This window comes from Mustela putorius, unplaced genomic scaffold (assembly GCF_011764305.1).
Source record: "Mustela putorius furo isolate JIRA1106 unplaced genomic scaffold, ASM1176430v1.1 tig00000765_pilon_pilon_pilon, whole genome shotgun sequence".
Taxonomy (NCBI): Eukaryota; Metazoa; Chordata; class Mammalia; order Carnivora; family Mustelidae; genus Mustela; species Mustela putorius.
The window spans coordinates 10,582,446-10,600,341 of NW_025421470.1; positions in this window are offsets into that span (position 1 = coordinate 10,582,446).

Consider the following 17,896-nt stretch of genomic DNA (forward strand, 5'->3'; position numbering starts at 1 on the left):
CCTGAGCTGAAATCATGAGTCAGATGCTCAACTGACTGAGACACCCAGGCACCCCTCTGTGTGCTATCTTTACAATATTTCTACATATCTCAAAATAAGATCTGTTCTAAAATTAAAAGCTTATTAAAATAAAATTCAAGAGTTTCTTTAAAAGAAAGAAAGAAAGAAATGAAACCTGCACCAGCAAATCCATCTCTCCCTCCAGCACTACCTGGAACCAGGAACCGGTTCAGAATGTTCTGGGACCTCTGCAGTTCTTCTCGATCACAATAGTTTCTACGGACCTCCTGCTTTCTACCCTGGGTGCCCTAGCTCTGATTCTTGGATCTGCCTGGGTTACCCTTCCTGCACCATCCTTGGCACTTCACAAGACCCTGCTGAGAGGCCCTCTTCTCCTTCACATCCCATCCACTGGTACCAGCTGGGCAACCCAGGTAGGACACTAGATTAAGGTGGAACTTCACTCAAAGGCAGTAAATACTTAGGAAGTCTGCATTATGATAGAGATACCCCACTCCCCTCTGTTTCTGCCCACTGTAGTAGGAGGAGCTGTTTGAAGGAGGAGCTACTTTTCTGCATAAAACAACAGAAGGACTGAGCAAAGAAATAAGACCTAAACCATTCCCAGACTCTGAAGACCGAGAACATTCTCAGACTCTGATGCCCCAATATATCTGTCCTTCCACTAAGGCAGTGCATGAGATCCTTTTTGCAAAGAGTTTTCCAAGAGCTGCAAATCATGCATTTGGCCATATAACTTAGCCTGGTCCAAGTCTCACATCCTAGGGTTCTCCATCTCTTTATTCTCTCTTCCCACTGCCTTTGTTTTTCTCTACACCTCAGTGCATCAACTTAGTCTTACAAAGACCTCCCGCGAAATACATAAAGAAGACATTTTCTGAGGGCACAGGTGAAGAGATAAACATGTGAAGGGAGAATGTGCACCACTTCAAATAGAATAGTCAAAATGAACAAGAAAATAGCCAGAGTCTTCGATGGGGCCCAGAGCCATGGGTCTGTGTCAGGAGGTTGTGCAAGACAGGATGGAGGGAAATCATGAGAAGTGTAAGCTTCAACTGGAAAACAGCCAAGAGACACCTGGGAAGAGCCAAAGGAATGTTGAATAAAGAAAAAAGGAAAAAAGAGATAGGACATACATAGTGACTACCACAACAAATTGTCACAAACTTGGTGACTCAAACTAATAGAAATTTATTCTCTTATGGTTGTGAAGGGCAGAAGTCTCCAATCAAGGTGTCAGCAAGCCTGAGCTCCTTCCAGAAGCCCAGGAGAGACTCCTCCCTTGCCTCTCCCAACTTCCAGTGGCCACAGACATTGCTTGGCTCATGGCTGTGACTCCAACCTCTGCCTCCATCTCCAATTGTCATCCCCTCTTTTCTGTGTCTTCTTACTCTTACAGAGACATTTCTCATTGGATTTAAAGCTCATCTGGGTAATCCAGAATGATCTCATCTCAAGCTGCCTGCATGTACTTAGAGATATCTTTTTTCAAATAAGGTCACATTCAAAGTATCTGGGATACAGACATATATTTTGGGAGGCCACTACTGAAGCTACTACATTGGAGAAAGAATTGAAATAATTACCTCTCATGAACAGGAAAAAACAAATGCCCCAAGTGTAGTTGTTTGATGTTTGATGGTGAACAGATACTTTCATACATTGGACACAGCAAGGATGTGAAGCATTTGTGCTTCATTAGATTTCAACTTGAAAAAAATACGGAAGACTAGGCTCCAGCACAGACTAACTGAATGAGAATCTCTAGGGTCTATGAGTCCTGGGTGTCAGTATTTTTCAGTATTTCCCTGGTGATTCTAATGTGTGGCGCAGGCTAACAACCACTGGGCTAGGTGAGATACGAAGGGTTGTGAACACTTACAGTTTTTATGAGGCTTCCAGCCCACCCCAAGAGTAAGCAGAAAAGAGCCCACTGGCCCAAGCAGAAATGCCTCCATGCCTGGTTCATCAGACATTTCCCAGCATTCAACCACAAGAGATGTACCCTAGTACCTGTATATCCTGAACAGAGGTGTCAATGACATAATGCAGTAGACTCTTGGCTTTGCTTGTTGCCAGTGTCTGTGCAGTCTCTCAGACACGCTTGCATTCCCCCTCACACATAATTCCCTGACCACAAGTGGCTCACACCTCCTTCTGTATGAGACCTTTTTCCCCAAATGGGGATATTCCGACCAGCATATAGTGATCTCTGTTAAAAACAGCAAGGTTTTCTTAAAGGTGCTATCCCAGATGAAAACCACATCTCTATCTAAACTATTTCTTTTCTAGTTGGTTTATACAAGGAGCTAAATCAGGTGAGAAATACAAGAGCCAACTCATTAGAGTTATCAGATTTATATTGAAAGGAAAATTAGACCTCCATTTACCTGAAACAAACACTCTTTCAGTCCGATAATAAAAAATACATCAAACAGTATTTAACATGGAGTACAAATATGCTTTGATTGTTTTTAGTAACACTCTTTTACACAGGTGACATCAAAGGAAGCACCAGGTTAACCAGAAATGAAGCCAAATTGGCTTGCCTTTGAAAGTGAACAAGCAACTCACTAGCCTGTAATCACTTCTTGGATCCACTGAAATGATCACTTCAAAGTGACTCCTTGGGCTTCACACCAAATAGTCTCAAAGCTACAAGCAAAACCCAGGAGAACAGTGCCTCATTGTTGAGAATGAGGACAGGATGATCAGACACTTCTCGAGTTTGTCATTATGACTTAGCAAAAACGAAAAGTGAAGACAAAGTCCAAAATACTTCCAGATTAATGCAGATTTTGAGTTGGTGGAAGGTGAAGGGGAACCAGAGAAGAATTCCATGGGGTGGTGACATGAGTGTCTAATATTCTCAGAGAAGAGCATTAAATAAAGAATATTATGCTTCTTTTTCTTTCTTTCTTTCTTTTTTTTTTTTTTTTCAGAATCACTGCCTCCCTTAATGTGACAAAGAATAAATAGTCCATTTGTAAGAAAAAACACAAATAATAAGTCATGACATTGTGGTCATTAATTCTTTCATATTTTTCTGAATCTTCTCTTGAGACCATGATAGAATTGTAGAGCCCTTGCCCTTGAAGTGGATATGGTCACCTGACTTGCTTTGGCCAATGTAATAGTGGGAAAAGTGACTTCCACTTCCAATGAGTAACTTCCAGACCACAGCATTTAATGACATACACATTGATTTGCTATTCTGTTACACTTCCTCAGGAACCAATAGCCTTTCTGATAGTAGATGCTCTCCCAGGCTGGTTCCTAGAATAAGGAGCAGTATCTCTGATCAACCCACAATGGAAATGTAACGTGAACAAGAAAAAAACCTTTATTACTAAATCACTAAGATTTTTGTGATGCTATTACCACATCTTTATCTAGCTTAACTAGATTTGTATATACGACATGAAAGAAATACCTTCAGCTTCATAAAATTCAAGTCAACTGTAGAATAGCATTTTTTTCAAAGATTTCATTTATTTATTTGACAGGGAGAGAGAGATCACAAGTAGGCAGAGAGGCAGGCAGAGAGAGAGGACAAGGCAGGCTCCCTGATGAGCAGAGAGCCCAATATGGGGCTGGATCCCAGGACCCTGAGATCATTACCTGAGCCAAAGGCAGAGGCTTAACCCACTGAGCTACACAAGCACCCCATAAAATAACATTTTGAACACATAAATGAGCAAAACAGAATTAAATGATGAAAATCCAATTCTAACAATACTGAGGATATTAAAAAAATTATTGATTATGTAATCTGATGCAACATTCCCAGAGCCTTATCTAGTACAAGCTAACAAGAGTCAAAAATATTCATATCCGGGGTGCCTGGGTGGCTCAGTGGATTAAGCCTCTGCCTTCGGCTCAGGTCATGGTCTCAGGGTCCGGGGACTGAGCCCCACATTGGGCTCTCTGCTCAGCGGGTAGCCTGCTTCCCCCACCTCTCTCTCTGCCTGCCTCTCTGCCTACTTGTGATCTCTCTCTGTCAAATAAATAAACAAAATATTTTTAAAAAATTAAAAAAGAATTCATATCCTTTAACCCAGTAATTCCTTTCTGAGAATTTATTTTATGGAAATAATTCAAAGAAATTGTTGAAAATTAATTACAGAGGATTGTTTACAGCAACTCTAGTCATAATGGTCAAAATGCTTAATAATTAGGTAAGGTTAAGTAGATTATAACAATTGAAATATTTAATATGTAAATTACCAACACCAATGGAACAGTATATATGGCACAAAGTTCAATGTAATAAAAGCCCACCACTGCACAGTAATTATAACTAAACATACCTTTAATTCCTATAGAATAAGCAGATCTTTCTACTAGAATATAAACCCCGTGTGGATGGGAATTTTCTGGATCTTGTTTCTACCACATTCCAAGTATCCAGACTAATGCTTGGCACACGGAAGATATTCTGTCATATATTTGATGAATTGATTAATCAGCTAATTAATTAACCTTAATAAAAACTTTTGAAGTCAAGTATAATGTTATTGTTCCCAAATTATAGCTAAGAACTAATTGTGTTTTTGAGAGGTTTTTTGTTTGGTTAGTTTGGGGAGAGTTTTTTTTCCCTTTGCATATTTTCCTATGGTATTTAGCATTTTAAGAATTCCCTCTGAAGGGATGCCTAATTCTTTAGTTCTCCCTCTCCAGTCAACCCCTCCTGAGAACCTCTTCTGTGATCCCCAAGGGGCAGGAGAAGGCTCCGAGGTATACTGGGGCTTAGAAACCAAGCAGGGGGCAGGAGGGACTTATCTTCAAACTCTCTTTCTTCCATCTCAGTTCAGGTCCTGTCTCGAGCAGGTTTTTCAACCCATCTGAGCCCAAACATAGGCATGATGCCTTGGGTGAGGACATGAATATGAAAGAACTTGTAAACCATACAGAGTTATACAAGTTCTGGGGGTTCAATTTCCTTATTTATCTGCTTCCTAGGATAATTATAAAAACCCCAAAAGAGACTGCATATAAAAGTGTTGTGTATACTATAAGGCTCTCTGGCAGATTCTATTTTTGGTGAGAGAATCAGGGTAAAAGTGTGGGAAGAGCATATAGTAACACTTACTGGGGTGGCTGTGGTTCCCATGAGCCTGAATGGTCTGTCTCCTACCCCGTCCTCAGCATGTGCAGGCAAGTTGTCCATACCCCACTGGTTAGTCCAAACACAGCTTTCCTTCATGGTAGCCCTTGGACATCAGGCAACACCCACACATTCAGGGCTCATCCAGGACACACCAATGATGGCTGATGAAAACCCACAGATTGGCCAAGGCTTTTTCAGTCAGAGCTCCTCAGAGACACCTGAGGGAGGAGATGAGTGCCAAAAGCTCCTTGTATTAGTTATCTATTGCTGTGTAACAAATTATCCCAAAACTTAGTAGCTGAAAACAATAAACGTTTATCATTTTACAATTTCCATTGTTTAGGAACCCAGATGTGGCTTAGCTGAGGGCCTCTAGCTCAAGATCCCTCAAGAGGTTTCAGTCAAGCTGTCAACCAGGGCTGTGGCTTCATCCAAAGGCTCAACTGGAGTAGGGGGTGAAGAATCCATTTTGAAGCTTACTTATTTGGTTGTTGAAAGACCTCACTCTTGCCACATGGCAGCTACCTTACAACATGACAGCTAGATTCCTCAAGGATGAGTGATCCAAAAGGACAGGAGCACCCAAGATGGAAGATGCAATCTTTTTATAACTTAATCTCCACAGTGGGATCCCATCACTTCTGCCCTATTCTATTTGTTAGAAGTCAGTTAATAGGTCTAGCACATGTTGAAGGAGAAGGGATTACCAGGAGGCAGGGATCATGAGGGGCGTCTTGGAGGCTGTCTACCACCTTCCTTCTTTCTCACATTTACTCCTTAATGTTGGCCTGATGCCCCTGCCAGAGCCATGCCACTACCAGGTTCAGGGTACTGAAGATCCAGTCCTAGCCTCAGAAAGTTCTACAACGGCTTAGGACGTTGGAAAGGTCACATAAGATCTACATACATGAAGACTTGCCTAGAAAACGGCAACCCAGATCCCCCTCTAACACAGTCTTAGTCCATTCAGGCTGCTGTAACAAAAATAACATGGATTGGATGACTTAGAAACAACAATTCATTTTTCAAAGTTCTGGAGGCTGGGAAGTCCAAGATCAAGTCCAAGGTGCCAGTAGATTGGGTGTCTGGTGAGAGCCTGCTTCCTGGTTCATAGACAACCATCTTCGTGCTGTATCCTCACATGGTTAAAGAGGCAAGAAGACTCTTCTTTGAGACCTCTTTAATAAGGGCACTAACCTCATTCACATGGGCTCCACTCTCATGACCTAATCACCTCCCAAAGCCCCACCTCCTAACGCTGCCACATTGAGCATTAGGTTTCAACATATGAATTTGGGAACGACACATTGAGTCTACAGCAAACACACACTGCCTTGAAATGATAAATCTGTTAAGGAAAAATAAAGAACGGTGTTTAAGATTACACTCTGGAGCCAGAGTAACTGGGTTAGAATTTCGATTGTGCCACGTAATGACGTGAAACCTTGTCCAAGTTTCTCAGCCTTTCTAAGACTCAGTTTCTTCACCTATAAAATGGGATTTATCTCCTAGGACAATACTGAGGATTAAAGAACACAATAGGTAAAATTCTTAGAACAGTGTCTGGCTCACAGCACACTCCCAGTATAGATCTATAGTCTATTTTTGTTAATATGTTAATATAGATCTATGCCATTTTTTTTTTGTTGAAACAAACAAACAAAGAAACAGAAGATCTATCCTGGAAAGGGGATAGGAGCTGATCAACTTGTCCAAATTTCCCTCTTAGCAGTCATGGCCTTCTAAATATGGTGTTCAAGTATTTTTTCCAAAAGAAAAAGTTGTTTCCAAGGAAGGCCAAGTTGTACGGCCTGGATATTCATGCTTGGCCATTGACGCTCTGCTCAGGCCGCTGTGAGCCACGGAAACGGCAGCAGCACAATAGTATGCTTTCTGTGTGTCTCTCCTGATCTGCAAAACAGATGCGGCCTGGACCGTCTCCACTCCAGGCCGTCTTCAGGAGGAATGAAGCCCTACAGCTCTGGCACCAGCTTCTGCATTCCCAATGAACAGGATCCCCATAAATCAGGCCACTGATTCCAACCTCAAACTCTGAAGCAGAGGGCTTCTTGGCAGAAAGTTCTTATTTGGTTAGCTTATGACTTTTTGTCTAATTACTTAGTCCTGTAAAATCCAATTGGTTGCAACTAGAAAAATGATGATTTGAGCTGTGATGTCTCGTTCACACTGAGCATATGTCTCCTGTCTGCGTCCCTTGGTGACTTCAAGAGCAAGAATAGCAGATTATGGCAAATTCCTCCCAGCAGACTCCAGTCCTAGGGAGGACGCCAAGCAAAGGAGAACATCCAAACCAAGAACACTTAGGAGCTGGGACAGAGAAGGGGGCATGAACAGCCTTTGGGCCCTCGCCTGCCCAGGTGCCCACCTACAGCGCCAAGCCCCAGGGAACAGCTCCATGTGGATTCACCTCCTTGGGGACGAGAAGCCTGACCCCCAGCTCTCCAGCTGCTTCACGTCAGAGGAGCTCCTCTACATCTGGAGCTTTCAAGAAGGCATGTTCACGGCTCCTTGCTTCCCATTCTCTCTGGGGCATCTGTTCTCCCTTCTGTCCTTGTGTTCCCTGCTCCTCGGCCCTGAGTGCCTATAAGACAGCTGGATGGCTTGAAAAACCTTTCCCAGCAGCCAGAGGAATGAGCCTGGTGAGAAGACCCCAGCGCAGGGCTGGGGGCTGGGGGAAGGCAGTTTGTCAACAAAAAATAAAGAAATACATTAAGATATAAGGAGCATACTTGTCAGTGAAGCTTAAATCTGGGTGGAGAGAGAGAGTGTGTGTGTGTGTGTGTGTGTATACATGTGTGGCATGTGGTGCACGTGTGATGAGTCTGCATGGTATTGTGTATGTGTGTGGTGTGGTACACAATGTGGGGTGTGTGTGTATGTGTGTGTGTGTGTGTGCGTGTATAGCCAGATCTGCCTTTCAAGCACTGTTGACACTAAGGATAGAAGGTTTTCACTTGGGATCAGAAAATTATTATAAAGGGCATTTTGAGGGACACTGGCAGAATTTGAATACGGATATATATTACATTTAGTATTGTATCAGTGTTCAATTTTCCAAACCTCACAAATATATTGTGATTATAAAAAGGAATGTTCTTGTTCTTCGCCTTCAGAGATGAAGGATCATGGTGTCTGCAACCTACTCTCAAATAGTTCAGTAACTAATGGTAATAATAGAATAAGGAGCGAGCTAAACGTGTCCACAGCAATGCCAACCACTGGTAAACGTAGGTCAAGGGCACACAGTCCACTGTGCTCTTCTCATGACTTCTTTGCACACTTGAGAAGTTTCAAAATAAAAGGTTCAAACTACAAAAAAAAAAAAAAAAACCCTAAATAATGTAAGACATTTAAAAAACAAAGTGGGGATTTTGAAAACATCTTATTTCGGGATTAAGGGCAGCAGGTATGAAGACAGGTGAGAGCCTCGGATCCTAATTAAGCTCAGGGCCCTGTTGGGTTTCAGCACATCACAGTGAGGCCCACAGTGCCTAGCCTGCCTTGCACAGCTGTGTTTTGCTGGAGAGCCCAGGGAGGGAGACGGCTGTCAGTGGGTAAGAAAGGCAGGCCTCAGCTCCCAAGGCGATCGAAGGCCACCCAAACACATTGTGACTCCAAGACGGGCAGCCCTTTAGCCCTGGAGGTGAGAAGACTTGCTTCCCAGGACATCTGATCTGACCCTCTTTGGGTTTTAGATGGAGATGCTACTTAAGAAAATTTCCTTCCTCTTTCCCTACCAAGCATCAGCACTTTCTTTCCTTCTTTAACCTCCGATTTGCCTTCCCATGATTGGTAGGGATGAGGCTGGCAATGCGCCAGGCTGCCCCTGGGAGGCAGGAGGGTTGGGCCTGCCTTTGACCACTTGTGCCGCATGACCCCAAGTCAACAGCTCCGCTCAGAAGACTTCAGTTCAACAGACATCACCAAGATTGAAGATGAGAAGGGGTGACACCACCACGGGTCTTTGGAAGGTCGTTACCTTTTTTCAAGTATCTGTGACTGTCCCTGTAAAGAAACACCATTATGATCACAAAAGCAGGGGCGATCAGCTGCCCCACGCTCCGGGTCATGTCAGATGGGGTGGGAGCAGGGGCTGCCCACAAAAGTAGGACTTGGAGGACAAAAGCACTCCTCTTTCCAGACATGTTGTTCTTCCTGTTACCAAGGCAGCAGCACCCAGTCAGCCCCTGAGGCTCTAGAATTTTCTGCCTCTCTGCTGTTGTTTCATTTTCTTCTTCACGTCCCCTGATTTTCAGTCCTCCTATGAGTCTGCTTTGGCTTAAAATAGCCAAGGGCCAAACTGGGACTCCACTTCTCACTCGCCTGTGCCTCCTGCTTGGAAGTACCAACAAGAGTCCTCCCAGCTCCAAAGGTCCCAGGTGCCCAGAGTGGTTTCCCCAAGGGACCACAAGAGGAAGAATGCTTTTGCTGCCAGGCTACCTGGAGGGCAAGCCTGTCTACCCAACCCTGGGCCCCACACAACCTTGGAAAGGAGACTATTTAAGAAGGCATACATGAGGGAAATCAGTAGGCATACCTCCCTAGAAGTCATAACACCAAGGATAGATCCCTCCCACCATGTTCTGTCCCATTCCCTGGGATGTCCCCAGAGTAAATCAACCTTTGGGTTAAGTAATGGATCCATGCCAGATTTCCAACTCTTTTCTTCCATTTTTAATTTGGACTGACCCCACTCCTAACCCCTTTTTCTGCTTGCCCCTCTCACTTCCTTGTCCTATGTTACAACAGTCCCACTGACATTGTAACATGGCATCCAATAATGGAAAGAGAATCCCAGCAGACCCCTGTCACTTCTCTGCCCTGTTCCTCCCTCCCTTGGACCACATACCTCTCTTTCCTGCCTCTAGTTTGCCTCTACTGGACCCTCAAAGACCCCATCCACCCATCCACGGTGAGCCCCAGGGAGCCTTCTCCCTACTCATCCCTGCCCTTCGGAGGACAGGTGTGTCCCTGACCACATGGGCACCTCCTGCTCACCATCTGGCCCCTTGCTGGTGTGCTCTCCACAGTATTTACTCCCACTTTACACCCACCACCTTCCACCCCTTCCTCCCAGAGCATGGTCTTGACGATGGTCAAGATCATCGTCTTGATGGTCTTGAGGAGAAAATGTTCCTAAATGTTCCTAAAAAATATTCCTAAAATGTTCCTAAAAGCACCTTGAATTGTGCAAAATGTTCCTAAATGTTCCTAAAAAATGTTCCTAAAATGTGCCTAAAAGCACCTTGAATTCTGCAAAGGTGTTCATAAAAGCAGTGCTATTATTACTTTTAATAGGTTTAGACTTCTTACATTCGTCACAGTGAGTCTCCACTGACACATGATTAGCTCCCACAGTCCATAGCTTGCACTAGAGTTCACTTTTGGTGGTATGCATTCTGTGGGTTTGAACCAATGTATAATGACGTGTATGTACCATTATAGCACCACATGGAGTAGTTCCACTGTCCTAAAAATCCTCTGTGCTTTGCCTCTTTATTCTCCCTTCCCTTTTTGCAAACCCCCTGCAGTCCCCAACCTTCTTCCAGTTTCACAAGTTTTGCCTTTCTCAGAACGTCACACAGTTGAAACCATACAGTATCTAGGCGTTTCAGATGGGTGTTTTTATCTAATAATATCCATTTAAGATTCCTCTATGTCTTTTTATGCCTCGATAGCTCTTTTCTTTGTACTGTTTAATATTTCACTGTATGGATATACCACAGTTCATTTATCCACTCACCTATTGAAGGACTCTGTGAGCAATTATGAAAAAAGCAGTTATAAACATCCGTGTACAGGCTTTTGTACTGACATAAGTTTTTAACTCATTTGAGTAAATACCAAAGAGCATAGCTGGTGGGTCATAAAAGACAATGCTATTATTAATTGCACTTTTCAAACCAAGGCTCCTCTTTCTCTGTTCCCATATCCTCTGTGGTCTGCCCTATGAGGGCTTCAAAAAGCCCATCCTGGTGCCACGGTTCCCTACTTCTTAGCATCTGATCCATTTGACTTTTTCAATTTACCTTTTTTTTTTAAACTTATTTTAAAATAATTGTGATTGGGATGCCTGGATGGTTCAGTCGGCTCAGCTCAGGTCATGATCTCAGGGTCCTGGGAGTGAGCCCGGCATCAGTCTCCCTGCTCAGCGGGGAGTCCACGTCTCTCCCTGCCCTCCTGATCATGCTCTGTCTCACTCAAATAAATAAACGAAATCTTAAAAATAAAAGAAAATAATTATATATTTATATGCAGTTGTAAGAAATCATTCAAGAAGGCCCCTTCACCCAGTTTCTCTCCTGAGACATCGTTGTGCCTAACTATAGTATCATATCACAAGCAAGAAATTGACAGTGATATGGATGTACCAGTTTATTTAGCCATTCACCCATTGAAGGACTTTTAGGTTGCTTCCAGTTTGAAACTATTACAAATAGAGCTGCTATGAACATTTTTGTAGAGGGTTTTTTTGTTTATGTGTGTGTGTGTTTGTTTGTTTGTTTGGTGAACATAAGTCTTCATTTCTCTGGGACAACGTCCAAGAGTGTGATCACTGGGTCATATGGTGAGTGCATGTTGAGTTTTGTAAGAAACTGCCAGACTTTCGCAGAGTGGCTGTGCCATTTATATTCCCATCAGCAATATGTGAGTGATCCAGTTTCTCCCCATCTTTGCCAGGAGTTGGTGTTATCACTGGTTTTTATTTTAGCCATTCCGATAGGTGATAGTGATATATCGTTGTGGTTTCAATTTTAATTTGCATTTCCCTAAAGGCTAATGATGGTGAACTTTTTTTGTCCTGTGCTTATTTGCCTTCGGTGTATCTTCTTGAGTAAAATGTCTGTTCGTGTCCTTGCCCATTTGCTCATTGGATTGCTTAGGACTTTTTTTACTACTGAGTTTTGAGAGCTCTTTATATATCCCAGATACACGTCCTTTATCGGATATACATTTCACAAGTATTTCCTTCCAGGCTGAAATGTGTCTTTCCATTCTCCTCACTGGGCAAAAGTTTTAATTTTGAGGATTTTATTAATTTTCCCTTTTACAGATTATGCTTCTGATATCAAGTCTAAAAACTCTCTGTCTAGTCCTAGGTCCCTATGATTTTCTCCTTTCTCTTTCTTACCATTTTTATTTTTTTACTTTTTAAAATTTAAGCCCATGTCCATGTGGAGTGAATTTTTGTGTAATATGTATGAGTAATGATGTGATCATGAGTAAGAGGGACAATAATGAGTACTAACATGTCAGGTTTAGGCGGAGGTTTGAGGTTTGGGTTTGGGTTTTGGTATCTTTATCTGTGGACACCAAGCACTCCAGCTCCATGTTTTGAAGAAGGCATCCTTCCTCCGTGGAATTGCTTTTGCTCCTTTGTCAAAACGCCATTTGATGTATTTGTGTGGACAGTCACTTGACTTTTGTCTTGCCTTTCTTTTTCTTTTTAGAAACTCCTCTGTCAGGCAGAATGCAAATGGCTGCACACATCTGAAGTCTTGGAGACTCTGGATAACTGGTGTCCTTTGCTCCAAGTGCCTGGACTCAAAACTCCCAACCAATGACAAAGCCTCTGGGGTGTGGTCAATGGCATCCAAACTTAAGGACAGCAAAAAGCAAAGATGGTTTGGGGAAGGGGCAGCATCCATCAGCAACTTAATTAGATTTTATAAAAGTGGATGCCAGGAGGATAGGTCCCTTCCCAAGAAGGGAGAAAAATGTGAGCGAACTCCAACTTTCCCTTCCCTAAAACACAGAGCTGTTCTGAAGGCCTTGAAGGGCTGGTCCCCATGGTATGACCACATGTGTGTGAGACAAAGCCATTCCAGCCAGCAGTAACAGGAAGGGTGCATCTTTAAAGAGGGTCTTAGGGCTCAGTGAGGCAAGCATTTAAGTTGGAGGAGGTAAAATTTACCCATTTTCCCTTGTACGGATCATGCATGCTTTTGGTGTCAGGTCTAGAAACTTCTTACAGTCTTCTGTCCCTGCAATTTACTTTATTTATTTGCTTTCTGCTGTGCTTTCCTTATTCTTCCTGATTCTTCTGCGAAGAGTCAGGAGGACTCAATCTGTTCTTGAGAAGCTCACCTGGGGCTGGAGGAGCCCAGTAAAGCTCATTCCAAGGCAAAAACCCATAGATCTTCTCTTCTGCTGCCCTGTGCTCTCTCTTCCCTACTACTATGTCCCCCACCCTTCCCTTTCAGGACCCATTTCACCATGGGGAAGGTAGAGGGAAGGTGAATCTTAGAATCAGAAGACTGGAGGGGCCAGGCCCCTTTAGAACAGAGCAGATGTCCCTTGCGCTTCAGGCACAAAGCTCGGAATCACAGCTCAAGACATTTTCTTAATGTCAGAATGTGAAAAATTAGAACAAATTTCTCAAAAATCAGGATATTGGCTCCTCCCAATTCCTACTCAGGCTGGTTTTCTGAACCACCTTAAAGAAAGGCAAAGCTGCCAACCATGTGCCTCAGAATCTCCTAGAAACAAAGGCTATTCAAGACATTGCACTTGGAGCAGCTTCTCGGGTCCCAGGAGCATATCTTTCTGCCTCTTCCTGGACCGAGAGCAGCAGAAATGCCTGGCAACCAGGATTCTTGGGGCAGAAGCTTCAGGAACGTAACAGACCAAAGAGAACTTGTGCCAAAGCCATCAGCTCTTTTGACCCCCATCCTTCCCTAGATGTGCTCCAGAAGAGCATCCCAGGGTGAACTCTTGTCTTAAAGCAATCTTCTCTTGCCTCTCATAAGACAAACGAAGAGGACAATCATAATTAGATTGCTACTAACACACCACAGCTAATAAGTGGCAGAAATAACCATGTAAATGTCAAGCTGTGAATCTGAAACTTGACAGGACCTTTCAAATCCAACCAGAGCTTGGCACCAAAAAGCATTCTCTGAATTTGCACATAATCTGCTTTTTGCAGCTCTTTTGAGAAGGAGCTGTTTACCCAGTAAGCATGTTATTCTCCACCAGAGATCATAGTCATTCCAAGTCAATGAACAGCATTCCAAAGAAAACAGGAGGAACTTAAAATACAAGATTTTAAGGTTCGGGAATGAGATAGAGAAGACATGAAGGGGTCGCGTAAGTCATGGTTACTAATACGTTGACCTTGTCCTAGAGCTCTGAACAGCAGACAGCACCAAGGCATTTGATTAAAGAAAATAATAAAAATCCATGTTGTTGTGAGGCTTTTCCCAAGGACAGCTTGCTGGAAGCTGTCCAGGCCAACTGCAAATTTACCATTACCCTGGAAGGTATCACTCAGTGCTCCCTCGTGGGGCTACTTACTCAGAACTGGAAGGTCCTCAAGCCATTTACGGTAAAGGATCCCCCAAGACTTCCCCTTCTTGCTTCTAGTTTTTTTTTTTTAATTTAGATACATTCATATAACATAAAATTAATCATTTTAAAGTATACCATGCCGTGATTCAGTGATTTACAACCTTTTGCAACCATCAGCTCTACCTAGTTGCAAAACATGTTCATCACCATAAAAGAAAACCCCATCCACGAAGCAACTACTTCCCATTCTCCCCCAACCTGCCCCCAGCCCCCTCCCCCCGGCAACCACTAATCTGCCTTCTGCCTCTATAGGCCGACCTATTCTAGACATTTCACATAAATGGGATCATACAACAACACCCAACCTTTTGTGTCTGGCTTCTTTCCCTCAACATAATGTTCTCAATCATCTATGATAGAAGATGTACCAGTACCCCACTCTTGGTCATGGTGAAGTCATATCCATCGTACGGGTCACCCACATTCTGTCTTATCCATTCACCAGTTGATGGACATTTGAGTCATTTCCACTTTTTGGCTATTGTGAATAGTGCTGTTCTAAATATTCACGTGCAAGTTTCTGTCTGATAACATTCATAATTCTTTGGGGTATATACCTAAGAGTGGAATAGCTGGGTCACAGGGTTTAACTTTTCTGAGGAAATAAGAAGGACAGTTTTAAGTGAAGGCATAACTTCATTCCAAAGCAAGAAGGCTTGATGGTGGCTCACTGATCCCCATGTCCATGATCCCAGAAGTCCATCATGGAACTAATCTTCTGTGGAATTCCACATGGCACTCTTCAAGGCCTGGTCTTCGGCACACTTACACACTTCTTGCCCCCAGTGGAATTGGGGGTGAACCTTCATGGGGAAAAGAGGAAGAGGGAGCAGACTGAAGACAAAGACAGAGCTGGGTGAGGTGTCTACAAGCTAAGGAACACCAAAGATTGCCAGCGACCACCAGAAGTTAGGAGAGAGGCTGAGAACAGATTCTCCTCACCAGCCTTCAGGAGGAAGCAGCCCATGCCACCTTAACCTCAAAGGTCCAGCCTCCAGAACTGTGACACAATAAACTTCTATTGTTCAAGCCACTCAGTTGGCAGTACTCTGTTACAGCAGCTCGAGCAAGCGAATATTCTAATATTTAATATAAAGACGCTCCTGGTCCCTGGCAGAGTCCCTCACATGCAGGATCTGAGGCCTCTTGAGGGAGGCACTAGCTCTCTGGCAGCCTGAGGCTAGGAACACTTTTCTTGCACCCAGTGAAGGAGATTTATGGATTAGACAATCTCACTGTGATGTAATCAATTCTCAGGAAACAAATGGGTAGTTTGAGGATTACTACCAAAAAAACCTGACCAGAAACAATGCTGACGCCATTTGCACAGGGCACGAAAAGGCCAAGTAGAGCTAACTTGTCCCCTACAGGTGCCCCCCGCCACCCGCCCATCTCCCACAGTACGATAAAAACCCTGGGGAGTTGATCAGATCTGACAGGAAGCAGGTCAAAAATGACTCTGAATTAACAAGAAAACTACTTCAGCTGTGTATTTATATCCCTTTTTGTTAACAATAGACCTTAAACCTAGATTCATATTATGCCTTGAGGGAGTAACTAGTGATCATACAAAGCCACTGCAATTAACAATTAAAACGTTGTTTATGTCATCCTGTTCCTTCTTTTAACCTCAATGTTAGTTATGTTTTACAATTTACAGCATGTGCCGTTTATAAGTAAACACACAGGGACTATGTACCCCCTTCCAACCTTATACTAAATGGGTGTGGGTACATAATCAGAAAAGTATGGAAACTGTTGATTTAGGTCAGGGGCTGCAGACAGACATGGGGCAACACCCACCCCATACCAGGAGGTGCTGGAACCTGCATATCCAACCCTCAGCCAGAAACAGGTGCTGTGGAGACATCAGAGGGGTTCTGAGCCAGGAAATGCCCCAGGGGTCAGGGAGTTTAGTTCCCCAGATCAGGGAAAAAGACTCTGATTCCTTGGCAGGAGGACTGGCACTGGGTCCCAGGAAGGTATCCACTGTGGCCAGGGTGGGAGAGGACTGCCCCACGTGTTCAGGCGCGCTGCACGGTCATACTGACCCACACACTTCCGAAAACAGGAAGGAGCTCGTTCTCAACTTTGCAAAGTCACGAAGCTTTCCGCAGGGACAAGAATGTGGCAGGACGGCTTCCCCTTACCTGTTCCGGTGAAGGAGAAAAATCCTCAGACAGCAGAAAGAGACAAGTGAACATGACCTTTTAATATATTTCGAGGTCAGTGAGGTGACGAACACTCTTGAGCAAGCAGGGGCCTCATAAACTCAGCAAATCTCAGCAGACTGACATTGAAGAACAAGGGTTTCAGGACCCAGGGTTGAGGGAGTGTGTCACAAGGTGACTGGTGAGGGACAATCTACCACCTTCCAGAATCCAGAGTCTTCCTCTCTTTCCTCATCTTCCTAACATGAAGCCCCCCATGTTCCTCTAACCCCAAAGCAGAAGTGGGTGGGAAAGAGTCGACAAAGCAAGAAGCTCTTTAAATTAAAGAGGTTAGGGCAAGGTTCTTAAGCAAAAAAAAAAAAAAAGAGAGAGAGAGAGAGATTTCAAGGAGAGATTAAGTCATGGGACTTGGGGCTAATGGGAGAATGCTTGAGAGGTAGGGGATCTTCAGTCACAAGTGATGTCCCTATGGAATGCTCAGGAGGTGTGAGCCCGTTCCTTACGCAGCACTCACTCGCGTGCACAGGGATGAATCAGCTGCAGGAGAAGCATGACACCCAAGTTCTTGGACACCGCACATTTGGGTACGCGATACTGTAAGCCTGAAGCCGTGAGCAGATGGGACCTTCTTCATGGCACTGTGGCTGGGTTTATGTGGCAGAGGGAGAGAGAATCCATCCTCTCCAAAAGGAAATTTTGGAAATTTCAGTACTAAGGATAGTTAGCCAAAGGGTAACTTGCTTGCAAACCACCCAACCCACCGACTAGTAAGGCAGACCGTCCTGGCCAGTTTCTCCCTGGCCGAGTCAAAAAAACAGAGTCAGACTTCAGAGCAGTTCTCAGTGGCCCAAGAGAACGTATCAGTTTAGGACCTTTCTGAGGAGAGGAGAATATCCGTGGTGGCCTGGGTCCCTGGAAATGACCCTTCACTTCTCCAGCGAGCTCTGGTCTTCCCTGGGCGGCTGCCTGGTCCTGCTAGGGGATGAGAAAAAGCAAGTGGACTTTCACTGCTTGGGCAGCCACCCCCCAGCCCCGCCATCACTCCGAGTACACTTGGGGTCAACTCAACCTTACCGCAGGAGGGGAACCGCAGCTGCTCTTGGAGTGGATCCCCCTGGACCACAAGAGGCTGGAGGCCAGCGACCAGGAGGGCCGAGGCCCCTGTGAGGCCAAGGTGGATAAAAATGTACCCAGGTGAGAGGCTGCCTCATGCCTCAGCTGT